The 17,820-nt window shown below is 36.1% G+C and overlaps 1 pseudogene across 1 annotated transcript; it reads left to right on the top strand.

Annotated features, from left to right (window-relative positions):
• Positions 1-2,878: 2,878 nt before the first annotated feature.
• Positions 2,879-17,598, top strand: LOC149841072 (ABC transporter G family member 7-like; annotated as a pseudogene). Its single transcript, XR_016431687.1, has 5 exons — positions 2,879-3,139; positions 5,791-5,981; positions 6,124-6,274; positions 13,063-15,635; positions 15,734-17,598. The product of XR_016431687.1 is annotated as an ABC transporter G family member 7-like (transcript).
• The last annotated feature ends 222 nt before the right edge of the window (positions 17,599-17,820 follow it).

Genomic DNA, 17,820 nt, shown 5'->3' with positions numbered 1-17,820 from the left:
CCCTGTTCCTATGGTTCTGAACCCGGGCCAACCTCAACTCAACCGGATTCTACTCTGATCGACCCATTTTCTGCTCCAAACCCTAGGTTGGATCCAAAATCCAAACTATAACCCGTTTTCCATAACCCAAACCCAGAATGAGCCTAATTGGACCCATTCGAAGCCTTAGTTTCTATTTGGACTGGGTCAAGGCCAGACCCATTATCATTTGGGGTATGGATCAGGCCTAAGCCAAGCCTTTTATCCCTCAAACCCGATTCATAACCCAACCCAACCCAACAAAAACTGGGTCTAACAATGCATTCAAATCCACATCTGATTATGATCCAACCCAAGTTTCTTACCCAAACCTGATAAACCTAAACCAAACCCAAAACCCACCAGCGACACAAGCATCATAGAGTGGTCCTGTCTTAGCCTTGAATCAAGCTCTATTTTGTCATTAACTATGGAGACTTGCAACAGATAATGGTTTTTTGACATCCTTTTAAATCAAAATACAGGTTATCGGCTGAGGTGGGATTTTGGATGCCCACTACAACAAGCAGGCATGTCACATAATTTGAAGACACTTAAAGAGGGTTTTACCAACTTTCAAACATTGGGTTGTGACTGAGGCTGCCTCTAGTCATGTTGCTTGGTGCCTCAATAAAGATGGTATATTCTTGCTATCGAGCCTCTTTGGAGGTGGAGTCAAACCCTCCACCCTCTTCTACCAATTGGATTTTGTTGAGCCTTTATCTTGTTTTAGACAGCTTATCATTGGTCCAACAAAACTGCGGCAACCTAAAAAATGGCTCATCGTGTGGACGTGGTACTGAACAAATGAAAAAGGATGCCATTTTTTCCCCAACTCAAATTCACCATGAGATTCAAGGAGATATCTTTCACTCAAGTTGTGGGGGTCTGTTCTAATTCGGAGCTCAAGTGGATAGGTCCTCCAGGTATTGGATCCTACTACTGATGTTCTTTTGTATTTGGTGACTGCACATCACCTCTCTATTACTTATTTTTTTATTAACGAATTCTTTTCCTTCCCTTAAAAAAAAAACAAGAAATTTTAAGGAGTTTATCATTTTGTTTAACAACTGCTACTTATATAAATTGAAGAACTTGGAATGATTAAAACCATGCGAGGAGATCAAAATTATAGAGATTTCAAAAAATCTTGGTTAATGAAAATCTCATGATATTTTTAAAATTTAAGCAAAACTCAATAAAGTATTTGTATGGATGGAAATATAAAATGTATATAAATAATAAAAAACTACAAACTAAAAGTTGTTTCTTTAATGCATTAGTACCACATTGAAACAACAATAACTTTAAATATGTGCTTTTTGAAATGTCAAAATTTTCTATCAACCTTTATTCCTTTTAATTTATATATCTCTTGACAAAATTATTTCTATTAGACATGTTTGGATGGAAAATTGACCTGCTTCCTTTAAAATATCTGGGAGTTCCCATCTTTAGCGGTCGACTTTCCTCAAGCTTATGTCAACCACTAATGGACAAGATGCAGCAGAGTTTTGATCTATGGAGTGGAAGACTTTTGTCTCTTGGAGGTCGCTTTTACTCATCAAATCAGTTTTATGTTCATTTCATATTTACTGGTTGATGAGTTTCAAAATTCCTAAACAGGTTATCAATAGCATGGAGCGTATGATTTGTAATTTTCTCTATAATGGTCTGAAATCGTCTAATTCCTTTCATCTTTTGGCCTGGGAGAATGTTTGCTTGCCTTTGCAGGATGTGGGTTTGGCCATTAAAAGCCTCGAGGACATGAATTTGGCGCTACCAGCTAAAAACTTGCTTGGTCAATAGATTCCAAAAGAGAGAACACATGGGTTCAGTAGTTAGTCTCCACCAAATATATCAAGGACAATCCCATCTGGTATAGATGGAATCTCCATTTTTATTCTTGGGACTGGAAAGGTGTGGTTAGTAGCATTCTTCTAATTCAAACAGGCTCCAAATGAGATGGTCTCAAAGTACTATTTTGGTATGATCCGTGGGTTGACTTCGGTCCTCTTATCCAACATGTTGGTACTAATAGGGATATTGGTTTATCATCCGAGATCCAAATGGTAAAACCGGCCCTCCAAATGGTACTCATTTGTTCATGGGGATATTAGTTTACCCACCCCAGGAGCTTCAATATGAATTGATTGCATGAAAATATATTTTGAGCTTCGTTCCAACTTCTAGTAGTAAGGTGGTTGTCGAATCTTCAAGGTGGGACATTGCTTCTTCGGCTAACAAGGTCTTAGAAGGTTGGAATACTTAGTTTGATGTCGAAACATGGTGTGGCAAACGCCCTCTTGAATATTGAATGTGTTTATCGTCTTCGGGTACAATGGAGAAGAACTAATCCATTTACATGTACAAAAAAAAAACAGATCTGGCTTTTCATCATCCGAATCCAAATCCGTTTTAGCCAATATCCTGTTGGTCGAATATGGTATTCGCCACGTCCGATCGGAATCCGAGCCATTTATATCCCTATGGTACAGGGTCTAACTGGACCTACCATACGAAAAGCCACACCCGAGAAATAAGGATTACATAAATCAGACCTGGTCCGGATTCGTATTTGAATTTGGATCAACCATCATCAGGATTCTGGACCGCCACCTCCTTATCCGACTTATTCTAGGCGCGGACCCGTCATCTTTTTTTACTTTGATGAGTTTTGTATTAGGTGATTTTTGCAAATCTTACGAAATAAAAGTAACTGCTCATTTAGTCCTTCGTTGTCTGCATAATACTCATTTTTATATCCACTTGGTACTACTCTCTTCCTTTCTCTCTGCTGCTAAGCATTTGGCGTTTTGCTGCGACAGCAGCAAGAAGAAGAAGAAGAAGAAGAAGAAGAATGGTGGGGCTGTCGATCAAGGGCATCCGTCTCGAAGGGTTGGGTCAGATTGTGGCCGCTGTAGCAGTTGCCTTCGTCGTCCGCATCATCACCGCTCCGGGCCCCGAACTCCCGTCCGGCGTTGAAGAAGCAGAAGACGAGGCCGATGCCGGCGACGACGAAGGGTCGGCGGACGCACCACCGTTGCCGGGGAAAGTTGTGCCGGTGACTCTGCAATGGAGCAGTATCACTTGTTCCCTATTGGACAAGTCGGGGAAAACGGTAAAACTTCTTCGTCCTTGCTGGTTCTGTTCTGATTTTTCTACGTAGTTACGCTAAAATGGTTTTTGGATTCACACTTTGTCCAAATAAATGGGACAAGATGGGATGTTCTTTTGTGGACCGTAATTTTGATAAGTTTAATGAGGAAAGTTAGTTTTATAGATAGGATTCTTGATGAATGTTTGGGTTGATGATCGAAAGGAATGAAAGATCATCATGGACTTGGTTTCTGGAAATTTACGAAGGCGAACCGAGTTTGTAGCCTGACTTTCCAAGTTTTTTGGAAGTCACTGAATCTGATTGAGTGCTAAAAATACTGTATATTGTAAATTTTGAGATGATTCTAATACACATCGTAAAGTAGAGAACTTTGTTTGTCTTGATCGAACGAAAATGCGGCATCGATAATTTTCTTCAGCATACACTACGGCCCTGTTTAGGAGCCTTTCATTGGGATGGAAACGCCATTTCCATGTGTTGCCACAATATGGTTTTGCCTAAACGTGCTGTTGCCAAAAACATCCTCTTGTGAATGATACCAAAATGTCGTGTTGGGGCTGCCAACTCCATTCCTAATGCAGTGTTTTGGCAACACCATTGCTCGCAAACAATCAGAGAGCATGAAAGCACTGGGGAAACCGCAACACACCTCCTATTCAAGGCTCCCAAACAGAGCCTAAATATTTTTCAAATGCGGAATTCAGATATTCACTAGTTCCTCCCTGTTTTCAGCTCTACTGCTCATAGCTTTTGCATGTTATACTGCCTAAGGTCTATTGATATCCTCATAGAATTTGGAGATAATTTTTCAGGCTTCTGAATTTGAAATGTATATGAGCCAATATATGACAAGTACTAGTAAAACTGGTGCTGTCATAAGTTCACCGAAGAAAAGCTTTGAAGGGAATATATTAGTTTAGTGTGTGGCCTACAAAATGTATGCGAACGTGGGTAGTCTCTTTAATCAACCATGTCCATAGACTAGGTTTTCACTAATTGAATTTTACCCATCTGTGGGACTAGGCTAATTTCTTGGCTATCTTTTTCTTTTCTCATAAGAGGAATGTTATGCAATGAGTTGGCAAAGTACATGAGTGACACAAATGCATAACAAAAAGATAGACAATTGCCATTATGAGATATTTGGGTGCAGGTCCTTTAAAATTCATATTTTAGCTAAAGATATTTTCTTTTTCTTTATTTTGTTGGTGCACATTTTTTTATCTTGAAAGAAGTATTGTGACATGAGGTGAGCAACGAAAAAATTGCAAAAAAAAAAGGTGGAAGAGTATCATCATGAGATAATTGAATGCAGTTACTTTGCATATCATATTATAGCTAAAGATCTTTTCTTTTTCTTGATTTTATTGGTGGACCTTCTCCTTTCTTCCTAAAAGGAATATTATGGCATGAGTGGCTGAAGCCCATCAACCAGGGATAACAGAAAGAACATCAGACCATGGATTTTAAATGTTCTTACTAAATTATGTCAAGAGAGTTTGATATGAAAAGGTTGAAGGGAAAACTCGATAAAATGAATGAGGGGAGGGTCAATTTTTTGGAGTAGAAATTCTTTTTGATGCTGCTGCCAGCTTCAGAGATTCACTGTGAAGCTGAAGGTGTCAAAATACAGCTTTACTTCATTGTATCTGAATCCCAGGTGTGTCTGGACCGTAGCATGGAAATCAGTAAAAGGAAAAAGAGAAATGATGCTTACTCGTTCAGAGTTTGATTTATTAAGGAAATCCACAAAACTGGCTCCAGATTCCCTTAAAGATATTACAAAGTGAATGCACCTTTTTACATGAATACCTTTTTCCAAAGACTATTCATGGAAGACTTGATATAGATGGTATTTTAGTTTGTGAATGAGAAGGAAATGGTTTAAAATCATATTTGGCAGTTCGGTCTCCTTCCTGTAATAATATTTTATTTTATGTTCCACCGGTCACACCTGGTTATTATTGAATATCTCTAGTACGAAGTTCATTTTCTTCTTCTAGGATGTTGCTTATTGTAAAAGATGCAATTCTTTGACATCATCTATGCTCATTATGAAATTGTTTAAGTAGGTCCGATTATTTTCTAGGGAGGAATGGATGAAAGAATTCAAAAGTAGAATTCAGCGAGCACAGAACACATAATGCTGAAGCCAGTAGACATTTCTACTACTTAACATGGCTGAAAATTGTTTTCGTCATGGTGGAAAATATGAGATATTTAAAAGACTCCAATTTCTCTTTTTCCCTGGAATTGACCAATATTTATTTTTCACCATAAGACCACTTTGGCAAATAGTATTAGTCATTAAAAAGTAGAAATAATATTTTTTTTTGGGTTACATAGTTTAATATTATCAACATCCTTTACGATGATTGCAAATTGGGTTAACTTAGCTGTGTATACTGTGATAATTCTGTCTAAACTGCAGTGTTCGTTGGTCGCTCTTGTTTTCTTATTCTTCTCTCATCATCTTTTGGATTTTATTTCCAATAAGTTGGCGTGCCTTTTTTCATCATTGGTTTATTCAATTGTAGTTTATGTTTTGTCCATTATACTTCTTAATGTTGATTGTATTTGGCCAAGAAGCATGAAAAGGTTTTCAGTTTATGGGAATTATACTAATAAGTTGTATTTGTATACTGTTGTAGGTCAGGTGTTTACTTACTGGTATTAGTGGGGAAGCAAAACCAGGAAGGTTACTTGCAATCATGGGGCCTTCAGGATAAGGGAAAACAACATTACTAAATGTTTTGGCTGGTCAACTGGCAGCATCTCCACGATTGTGCCTAAGTGGGATTTTGCATGTCAACGGGAGGCCAAGATCTTTTTCTTCATATAAGTATGTTTAATGGCTTGGTTTGATAATGAATATATTTGCATAAAACTCTTTGTTTAAAATTTTACCTTATACATCATCATGCTTTTTCTTAGAATCTTTACATCATGCATTTTCACATCTCTCTCTCTCTCTCTCTCTGTAGGATTGCTTATGTAAGGCAAGATGATCTTTTCTTTTCTCAAGTGACAGTTCATGAGACCCTTTCACTAGCTGCTGAGCTCCAGCTTCCTGAATTACTATCATCTGAAGACCGAAATAGATATGTGGACAAGCTTATGCTTCGTATGGGTCTAGTAAGTTGATAAACTTGTGTAGAATAGAAGAATGCTACATCAAAAGATTTCTATCTGCTTTTATACTATTGTACCTTTTTTTCATATGGTTATGAAATTAAACTTATTATACATTTTTATCTTGTTTCTTCTGTTGGTCATCCTATTCATATTTCATTATATTTCCTATAATTTTTTTGGATAATGATGAGAAAAGGATAGAATCTTAGTTGCACTTAAAAAATTAGGTTGTAGGAAATTACTGGGAAAACTCTGTCTCATAATTTACAAATTCAATTTGAGAAGTCCATTTCCAAAAGTGAAATCAAGAAGGGCAGTTGGCCCAGATGGTATACCTATCGAGGCTTGGAAATGTTTGGGTGAGAAAGGTTTAGAATGGTTGACAAATCTTTTTAACAAGATTTGGCGGACAAATAAGATGCCTAATGAGTGGAGGAAGAGTACTTTGGTGCCTCTATATAAGAATAAGGGTGATATACAAGATTGCAAAAACTATCGTGGTATAAAACTCATGAGTCATACTATGAAACTTTGGGAGAGGGTGATTGAGTATAGGTTGAGGAAGGTTGTCATGATATCGGAGAATCAATTTAGTTTTATGCCCGAAAGATCAACTATGGAAGCTATACATCTTCTTAGACAACTTATTGAGAGATATAGAGAAAGGAACAAAGATTTGCATATGGTTTTTATTGATTTGGAGAAGGCATACGATAGAGTAACTAGGGATGTTCTCTGGTGGACAATGATGAAGAAAGGTGTTTCTCTCAAGTACATTAATTAAAGATATGTACGAAGGAGTAGTAACCAATGTCCGCACTTGTGGAGGGGTGACAACCAATTTTCCTATAACGGTTGGGTTACATCAAGGATCTGCATTAAGCCCTTTCATATTTGCTATAGTAATGGATGAGTTTACGAGACCAATTCAAGAAAATGTACCATGTGTATGTTGTTTGCTGATGATATTGTTTTGATTGATGAGTCTAGAGCTGGGGTTAATCCTAAGTTAGAATTATGGAGACAGACATTGGAACCAAGAGGTTTTAAGTTGAGTAAGAGTAAGACATAATATATGGAATGTCGGTTTAGTAAGCAACGAAGTAGTGATGGGAGTGTAGTGAAGCTTGGTGAGCAAGAAATACCGGTGGATGACTGTTTCAAATATTTGAGATCTATCATTCAAAAGTATGGAGAAATTGATGGAGATGTAAATCATAGGATAAAGGTTGAGTGAATGAAATGGAAAAGTGCAATTGGAGTGTTGTGCGATCGTAGAATGCTATTGCGGTTGAAGAAAAAGTTTTATAGGACGACAATTAGGCCCGCTTTACTATATGGTACGAAATGTTGGGCTGCCAAGAGACATCATATTCAAAAAATGAGTGTAGCTGAGATGCGTATGCTTAGATGTATGTGTGGAAATACAATAAAAGATAAGATTCGAAACGAGGAGATACGTAAGAAGGTAGGCATTGCATCCATTGGAAATAAGATGAGAGAGAATCGTTTACGGTGGTTTGGACATATTCGGTGAAGGCCTAATGATGCTCCAGTTAGAAGGATGGAAAATGGGAAAATATATTAGTTAAAAGAGGTCGGGGTATGCCTAAGAAGACTTGGATGGAGATGATAGGAAAGGATATGAATGCTTTGAACCTCACCGATGACATGGCATTGGATAAAAATGATTGGAGGAGAAGGATTCATGTGGAAGACCCAGAATGATTTTCTTTTTTGGTTCATATCGCCGACCCCAATTGTTTTGGGATGAAGGCGTAGTTGTTGTTGTTGTTGCATTTTCAAAAGTAATTTCAAGAGGTTTGGTGCCGCCAAACCTAATATATGGAAGAAAACCTTACCAAACCAAGTGGCTTAGTTGGGTTTGATTTGATGACTATATGTGCTAACATAGGAGGGAATTTCTCATTCTACTAGTTGTGCTGTTCCAGAGGCAACATGATTGAGAAAATTTAGAAGATTTGTGGCCATGTTCAGCGATGTAAATGCTAGAGATACAACTAGTGCCATTCTTATGAGTGACACATACCGATCTAGGTGGATTTAAGGATGATCTGAAGCATATGATCGAGGTTTTATTTAAGGAGCATATGATACACTCAAGTATGACATAGCATAACTTGGCTACTGACATCAAAACAGAATGTTCTTCTGCAGTTGGAAAGCTTATTTCAGGGGTAACTCTTGGCAAACTGACTTTGTCACAGGCCGAGTCAAGGTGTTTTATTGGGTCATATAGTTCGGTTAAACTTTGGCTTACAGTAGATAGTAATACTTTTGGTATGTTGAAGTTTGACCAGACTATACTCCATTATCTGAATAGTTTTGGAGGTTGATCCAGAAACCAAAGTTAATGTATATGTTGAACTATATTTAAACCATAGTAACAAATATCTCCGAGAAATTCAATTTCTATCGAAAAAAAATAAACTTCCAGAAACTTTACCATATTAAACGCGATATATTTAAAATATCGCTTCAACTTAATATCTCATGGTTAAATTGTGCATTTTTCCAAAAAGCATGATATAAATGCACGCTATTTCCTGCTTTGCCTTTCCTAGGACGCATTAAATGGCATCTTTTAAATTTGCCTTAATTTTTTTTTCAAAAAGGATGCATTAAATTCTGCTTTCCCACGTCACGTGTGCAGGGCGGGCACTTGAAAGGCCAAACCGATGAAGCCTTCTATTTATAAAACTATAGACAACCTTCCTCTTCAGCTTCCTTCGATATGGAATATGTTTTTATAAGGTTTCAAAAATCAATGGCCTACAATTTTATAAATTTTTGAGGCTCCAAATACCATTTTTTTCCATCCAAAATGCATGATCCAAGTGTTGATTTCTAGTAAATCAATCATGCTGAACACATCTGTAAGGTCAGAATTAAAAAAAAAACACTGAAAATCTGATAAATGTTTCTTATTGGGTAGGTTTTCAATTTCCTATATATATATATATGTATGAGAAAATATACTTGCAATTTTATACATGTTGAGATTTTCTCGAAATTTTTCCAAGAAAAACTCATTTTGTTAAAATATCCCGAGATATTCCCTTGCCGAGAATATCCCGTGATGTGAATTGTGACTATGATTTAAACATGATTGTTTTGTAGTGCGGTTCTAGCTTCTTACTTGGTTTGACAAGTATCGTTTCTTATAACTAGAAAATGGGTTCTACCCAATTTTATCTTATACATACTTAATTACATAAATAATATATATATATGTATAGGGATGTAACATCGGATGCCCCTCTCGTCAAACAGGGTCGGACGTGCTCAGTGCATCCGATTTTCACAAAATGACCCTTCAGCGACGGCCAACGTTCATAGCTAAAGGGTCATTTTGAGTGCACTTAGTATGCACGATCAATGGCGCACGCCACACGCTCGTTCAACATAATGTCAGACACTTTAAGTGTCTAACATTACACCCTTTCATATATATATATATATATATATATATACAGTCACTAGAATTTGAGAACTATCATATGAACCACAATTTTCATGGGTTTTTTGTTCCTTTCTCATACATCTAACCATATGGATGTGATCTACATGCTTGATTTTATAAGGAACAACTCTTGAATCATCCGATTATGATGCATAAGCAAGATTTTTTAAGACTTTAAAATCAATGACTCAGAATCTTCATAAATGTTCAAGCATCCAAAAATCATGTTTCATTGAAAATACACGATCCAACGGCTGTTTCATAGCAAATTTACCATGCCAAACACAACACATTTGCATGGTCAGATTAGCAAAAAAAGTGTTAGAAATGCACAGTTTGCACGATAGTTCTCATATTCTAGTGGTATATATATATATATATATATATATATATATATATATATATATATATGGCCACTAGAAAATGTTATTTGGAAATATGTGAATGGGAGTGTGAACCAAGATCTTTATGGGTTCTGCTTTTTTCTTAAATTTGACCATATGGATGTGATCTACATGCTTGGTTTTATAAGGATCGGCTCTTGGATCATCCAATTATGATGCATAAGCAAGATTTTTAATGCTTGAAAATAAAAAAATCAATATTTTCACAAATATTCAAGCATCCAAAGCTCATGTTTCTTGTTGAAAAAACACTTTCTAATAGTTGATTCCTAGTAAATAGACCATACTGACACATTTGTTGGGTTGAATTTACGGAAAAAACGCCGGCAATACCTAGTTTACACATTTTCAGTTAACATATTTTAGTGTCCCTTCATATATATATATATATATATATATATATATATATATATATATATATATATATATATATATATATATATATATATATATATATATATATATATATATATATATATATAGAGAGAGAGAGAGAGAGAGAGAGAGAGAGAGAGAGAGAGAGAGTTTGAATATGAAGAATTTATTCCTCCTACCATCTATATGGTGAGGACAATGCTGATTTTTAATGTTCTATATCATGCTTTGCAAAGGTTTGTAAAACTCCTGCCATAGTGGGAACTAAAATGAAGATTGATGATGGTGTTCCTCTTTCGGATCCTATTCCTTACAGACAGCTTGTAGGATCATTGATGTATCTGAGTATAACCAGACCAGATATCTCTCATGCAGTGCATACTGCAAGTCAGTTTTAGCATGCACCAACATCCGTCCATATGAGTGCTATCTTACGAGTCGTAAGATACATTAAGGGTACTCTAAACAAGGGAGTTTTTCTATCCTCTTCGTCTGATTTAAAGTTAATTGTTTATACTGTCTTTGATTGGGGAGGTGACCTAAATAACCGTCACTCCACCATTGGTTTTTGTGTGTTCTTAGGAGATTCGCTAATTTCATTGAGATGCAAGAAGCAGCAAAAAGTGTCTCTATCATCAACTGAAACCGAATATCGTGCCATGACAACTACTACCATGAAAATTGTATGGATTCATCAGTTGCTGGAAGATATGGGGATCACAATCGAAGGACCTACCAAGCTATGCTGTGACAACAAAAGTGCAATTTATATTGCTAAGAATCACACTTTTCATGAGCGGACCAAACACATAGAGATGGATTGTCACTATGTTCATGAGGCGTACCTCAAAGGAGTCATTGACCTTTCATATGTCACGTTAGAATATCAGTTGGCAGATTTCTTCACCAAAGCTTCGTGTGCTCCGCGCTTCAACTTCCTTCTTGGCAAACTCTCGGTCATACTGCCCTAAGTTTGATGGGGGTGTTAAATTATGTAATGTTATATATATATTATATTTATAAGGTAATACATGTACATATATTAATATATATGTATATGTATCTACTTATTATATATAAAATATATATTTTTAATTGTTTAGCCATAAGGGTAGTTTAGTATTTTTACACATTCTTTTCGGAATATGTTTTGTAATTCTTTTTCTTTTTATTTTTTATTTTTTGTGTAAAAGGTGAAAAGTACCTTGGAGGGGCCCACCATCTAGTCGTTGGGCCCCTTCCAACGGTCACATTTGTGACCGTTGGAGGGGCTCCAATGGCTAGAGGTGGAGCCTCTCCAAGGACTCCACCTCCTCTATTTAAAGGGGCTCTCCCCTTGTGTATTTTTATGCTTTTGGGATTATAGCCCAAGCACTTCTTCAATCTTATGACTCTTGGGTATGCTTTTGCGCATTTGTGAGTTTGTGTTGTGCTTTTTGTGCACAAGTGTTTCAAGTGTTCTTGTTGTGCATATGTGTATGCATTTGTTTCCAAGAATATTGTAATATTGCTATTAGTATCTTGTTGAAGATACTTTTATAGCTTCCCCCTCCCTTCCCTCATTTTTTTTAATTTTTTTTTGTATTTTTTATTTTTTTCGCTTCCCCTTCGCTTCCTAGGTCACTTCCGAGACGATTCTTGATTCACTCCTAAGTGGTCCCACGCTTCCCGCTTCCTAAAATTTTGATAGTGCCTCGCTTCCCGCTTCTGCTTGCCGTATCGCTTCCCGCTCCCGCTTCCTCATGTGGCAACCATGGTCTAAATAGAAAACTCAATCACAAATGCTTCTTATGAGCAAGAACAACACATAAAAAATATAAGAATTTATTGGATAATTGCTTGAGAACAAGCATGCAACAAGAAGGGTATTACTCCCCTTTATATAGAAAAAAGAGGTCATATAGAGCTCTTGGGAACCACCCCAACAGCTATAAATATAGCTGTTGGGACCTTGGGAACCACCCCAACAACTATATTTATAACTGTTGGGGAAATCCCAACAACTCTAATGGCTAACGACCATTATGTCCTTAGCTAGATATTAAAAGACAAAAATAGAAAAGAAAAAAGAAAAAGGTAAAAATACTAAAGTGCCCCTAATGGGCACAGCCTATTGCACAAAGTGAAGTGACAACAATACTCCTAATGGGTATTACCTATTACAAGAACAATAAAAATATATATACAACCATATTATACACCTATATATGTACAATTTAACAGTCACTGCTCACTAATCATCCCACTAACCTTGCATTTTTGTATATTATGTTTTCCTTGTACTAACTGTTGTAACCTTTTTTCCCTAGGGCATGCACCAAAGTTATAGTTTCTCGTGAATTTTATGTTGGCTAATTACTGTGTCATCTGTAGACAATATATGGGACTTCTTATATAAATAATATTTTCTTCATCTATGATTATGGGCTGAATGCAAACCCCTAATGCAGCCAAAGTGTAAATAGGACTATAATGTGATGAGATGAAATCTATGTACTAATGCATCATTTTTATACTTGTTGAAGGTTGCTGCCATAAACACTGCTATGGCAGCACTTGCTAAAACCGTTGGTGTATTCCCGAAGGAGCGTGCCATAGTTGATAGAGAGCACACAAAGGGGTCCTATGCTTTAGGACCATATTTATTTTCTAAGCTGTTGGCTGAGATTCCTATTGGAGCAGCATTCCCTCTGTTATTTGGTACAATTTTATACCCGATGGCACGCCTGCATCCCAGCCTATCTAGGTAAGTTCCTGCTTTTTTTATGGTTTTTTCACAATGAGAATATGCAGCAATTTTTTATATGTATTTTATGCATCAATCTGTTTCCCTTATTTGGATTTCAATGTGCAATTGAAGAAATTCCTTTCTCAAATGAAATGATTCGTCTTGTGCAGTTAAATATGATGAAGGCAGTTTTAACTTTTATATGATGTGGTCGAGATGAGTTTTGAGACATGAAACAGGAATAATCTTTGCTTGAAGGTTATCTCCTAGATCTGAGAAGTTTATTCGTGCGACCAAAACTGAGTGAAACAGGTACTGTTTGTTGTGTGTCTAGCTTCAAGCAGGCTTAAAGAAAAGAACAACCATATAGGCTTGCTAAGCTATCTAGAGAGATGGATTGGGATAAGTCAGTGCATCATGAACCAGTTAATTGAATTGTTGTGGGGATTATTTATTATATTTTAATCTTGGTTGCACTTGCACCTAAATAAAGGTTTTAAGTGTTGGGTTATGACTTGTAACTGGCTTTAGCTCTTTTCAGAACTGAATACCATTTTTTCTTTCTTTTTCAGTTAAGCTGCACATTGATGGTTCAGTTTTGGTCTAACTATTTCAAACTGAGCTTAACTAAACCAATTTCCATGTTGAATGGAAAACTACATGATAAGTTTGCATAATATTAGTTTATTTGACCTCAGTGTTTTTTTTATTGGCCTTCAGGGACAAGCAGTTTTTTCACCATGGTCCAGGACTGAATAATGAAATGCAGTCATATCATATGTAATATAGTCTAATGAATGGTGGTGGTAGGATTCCTGTTATTTCTATATAATTAAGTTCCACCTGACTGATTATCTACAATTAAGCAGCAGCAGACTTCTTGCTCCTTTGTGTGGTGTGTGCAAGTGTGACAGTGAGTTCACCTATTCAGAATTTTATTATGGTTTGGATCAGGCTCACTGGGGAAGGATAGATTGTTAGTGTGGATGGTTTAGAACTAACTGGAAACATATGGTTAGGTTCCATTTTTATACTTGGTCTTAACTGTTAATCTGGGATGACCACACATCAAATGGGTTCTATAGTTGGATTTGGGTCGTCAAGTCATTTATGTGTTTAAGTTGAATCCGGGAAAATAGATATAATAATTTTTTATAGAATTTCTTTTAAGTTGGCAGCTTGTTCTTTCAAGTCCTTGTGGTCAAAGATCAATCCTGGTTCCTTGCATGTTTATCAACTGGTAGGATTGGGTCTGTTCTGATGGAATTGGATATCTGATGAAATGCTAAACTCTAACCTGATCCAACTAAAATTCAGGTGTACCCAAATACAAGTGTTAGAAGAAATGAGTTTCAATAAGAACTTTCTTTTTAAGCACATAACCAAGCTAACTGAATCAGGATTTGGTGGGTGTTGTACTTGGAACTACCTACTTATTAAAAGTACTTGATGAGGAAAGTGTCAAATCATGATGTTCATCTTGTTATGAGATTGTCAGGCTTTAAATTCTCATAAGCATTAACTTTTCTTTGAGACCCAACTCAGCTGTATTATTATAATAACAAATAGTAGTTGATCACTACATATGGCCAGTAATTGGTAGGATATAAGGGGACTGATGGATGGTTGATAGCTATGTAGTTTCTTGTTATTTTTTTGGAAGGGTTGTTTCAATAATGATGACCTCAGTTGTTGTTACTACTATTATTGTTATTGTTATTACTGTTCTTTAACTCAAAACACTAGAATCCTTGTTGTGGAAGATGGCTAGGTTGCATTTTTCTCTCGGGACCTCTGGTAAGATTTTCAGGCTTAAATGATTGGTGGTTATTGACCTTAGTTTAGTTTTTCGTTTTGTAAATGAAGAAACTTTGTTTTTTTTTTATTTCTTAGTAATAGGTTTAACCATTAAGTGGCCCCTTTTCCTTTTGCTAGTCTTTTAGCTGTATGACTGGAGCAGCTGCCTGCTTTATCCTTACTGAATCTAAGCATTTCAATTGTTGGCATGTTTTATGTTTAATTTCCTATTTCACAACTACCAGATGTCATAAAAGCATTTCAGATCTCCCTATGATGGTGTTTACTATTTTTGTGTACATGCAATTCTATAAGTTATTCTGAGGAAATGTTTGTTTCTATTGTTCTATTGATGTACAGGTTTGGGAAATTCTGTGGCCTTGTTACGGTAGAGTCCTTTGCTGCATCTGCTATGGGTCTAACTGTTGGGGCTATGGCGCCAACAACAGAAGCTGCTATGGCTGTGGGGCCTTCTCTTATGACAGTTTTTATTGTGTTTGGAGGTTATTATATAAATACTGAAAATGCACCAGTGATTTTCCGTTGGATCCCTCAAGTTTCTCTAATTCGATGGTAATATTACTTATTCTGCCTTAGCTCCTAGATATCTTTTTACAAACAGCAAGAAATGAGCCAGCAAACAGCCATTTAATGGTAATTCATAATATCAGGGCCTTTCAGGGGCTTTGTCTCAATGAGTTCACTGGCCTTCAATTTGATCAACAGCAACCATTTGACATTCAAACTGGAGAACAGGTAAAGTCTAAATCAACTCACCTTTCTTTTTGCATTTTAAGAAAATATATCCACAACTTCATCTATTTACTCCAAGTGCATCATTGATTGTGTAATGACACCAAGTGGTAAATGTCTCTGGAAAAAAATATACCTTGGTACACATTCCTTTATATTGATGGAGAAACTTGCTAAAAACAAAAAAAAAAATACAAAGATTTAAACTAATCAAATAGGTTAGTTTGGTCTCTGTCTGGCAGCATGTCATAACTACCAGAAAACACAAAAATAGCTAAACTTCCCACTAATTAATTCAATCCATGCCAGTGACTTGCAAATGTTCTTTCAAAGTGTTCATCATGTTGCTTCTTAAACCACTTGCAATCACTTGTTTCAACTGATAATGATTAGTAAGTGCGCAGTATATGGTCATTGATATAGTCTATGCACGGATGCCTTTAAGAGTGGCATCTTTCCAACTATTGAAGATGTATGCGAGATTCCTAATCAGATTGGGTAATAAATCAGCTAGAGGCTTTCTTTTGGGGGAAGCCATATTCGGCAGACAGTTTTGGCTCAAGGCAGAATACTTATGTTTTGGTACTGGGCAAATTATGTGTTACTACATAAAAACAAGCCCAAATACCAGCAGTTAGAGGCACCCATAGAATCTCAAGAATGGCCGTAATAGATATAATGGATTTTGTCTCCCTTCCTAACAGTGTTAACGGAACATCTAATAAAGCAAACTATGGGTTTTCCTTGCTAACTAGTATTTGACAACTTTTATCGCTGCTGTATGTTCAAAGTTGAATAGAAATGCTGGAAGTTGCTAGCACTTCTACCTCTGTCATGCTGATCAAATTTGCAGAAAGTAATCCAGTTGAAATGACGGCCAAGAAACTGGAATTCATTCAACCATGAATGCAATGTGCTAAGAAAGCAATATGGCTGTAATTAAATTATAATCAGCATAAATATATTGTGATCATTAAAGAAAAAAATTTATTTGAAGGGATGGTAGTTGTGTCTGTGCCACACATGTTTCTGTTATTTCACCTTTGTAACCAAGTTGATCATCTATAGGATTCTTGGTGAATATGTGTGTGGGTGTGGGTGTATCAAATCATGGCCAGGTATCATTATTTTAAAATTATGTAAGAAAATCGTATGCATATATATATATATATAGATGCAAGTTGTAATATCACGTATTTTCGTACTTGGTTATTTTTTGATTTTGCCAAAAAATTGGTTAAGTCTGAGAGAAAAATCGTTTGAATCTCGATTTTTCATCGACGCTTTTGAGTCTGGGCTTGGCCCAAGTCTCATTGACAAGGTTGAAACGAGCCAATTGAAGCGTAAGAAATAGTTTTTTTTATCTTTAAATTCAAGCAAAATTCAGGTTATTTTTTAGTGAAATTCAGAATTTGGTATTTGTGTAATATGGCGTTGGACGCGTTTCAAAATTCTGAGTGCAACGATATTTTACTTTTCTGAATTCGAGTTTTGATTGGCCCAAAAATCGTATTTTTAAAAAAAAATTGAGTTGTCGAACTCGATTTGGATTTGGATCAGATTGGATCTAGTAGATTTGATTCAAATTAATATGGATCTAGATTTGGTCCAGTCCAAAATCTATGTGGGTTTTTGGAGTTAGATTTGGATCTTGGATTCAGATCTAGATACAAATTCATGCCCAACGTTTTTCTAGCTTTAAATTCAATAACAAGCTTTAAATTAGAGTTAAATAAGGATAGAAAGTCACCCCCTCTTTGGCCTACTTAAACAAAAAAAAAAAGAGGAAGGAAAAGAGAGAAAGAAAGGAAAAGAGAATAAGAAGGCGATCATTAGATCTCCAACCATCCAATTTTTCACCATTATTGTTTGTTGTTGTTGTATTCTTCAACAACAAACAATAATTTTAGAGAAGGCATATGGTTTTTATTGATTTAGAGAAGGCATACGATAGAGTACCTAGGGACGTTCTCTGGTGGACAATGATGAAGAAAGGTGTTTCTCT

This window comes from Nuphar pumila, chromosome 4, assembly GCF_984573655.1.
Source record: "Nuphar pumila chromosome 4, dmNupPumi1.hap1.1, whole genome shotgun sequence".
NCBI classification, from domain to species: domain Eukaryota; kingdom Viridiplantae; phylum Streptophyta; class Magnoliopsida; order Nymphaeales; family Nymphaeaceae; genus Nuphar; species Nuphar pumila.
This window is presented reverse-complemented; position numbering and strand designations above follow the sequence as displayed.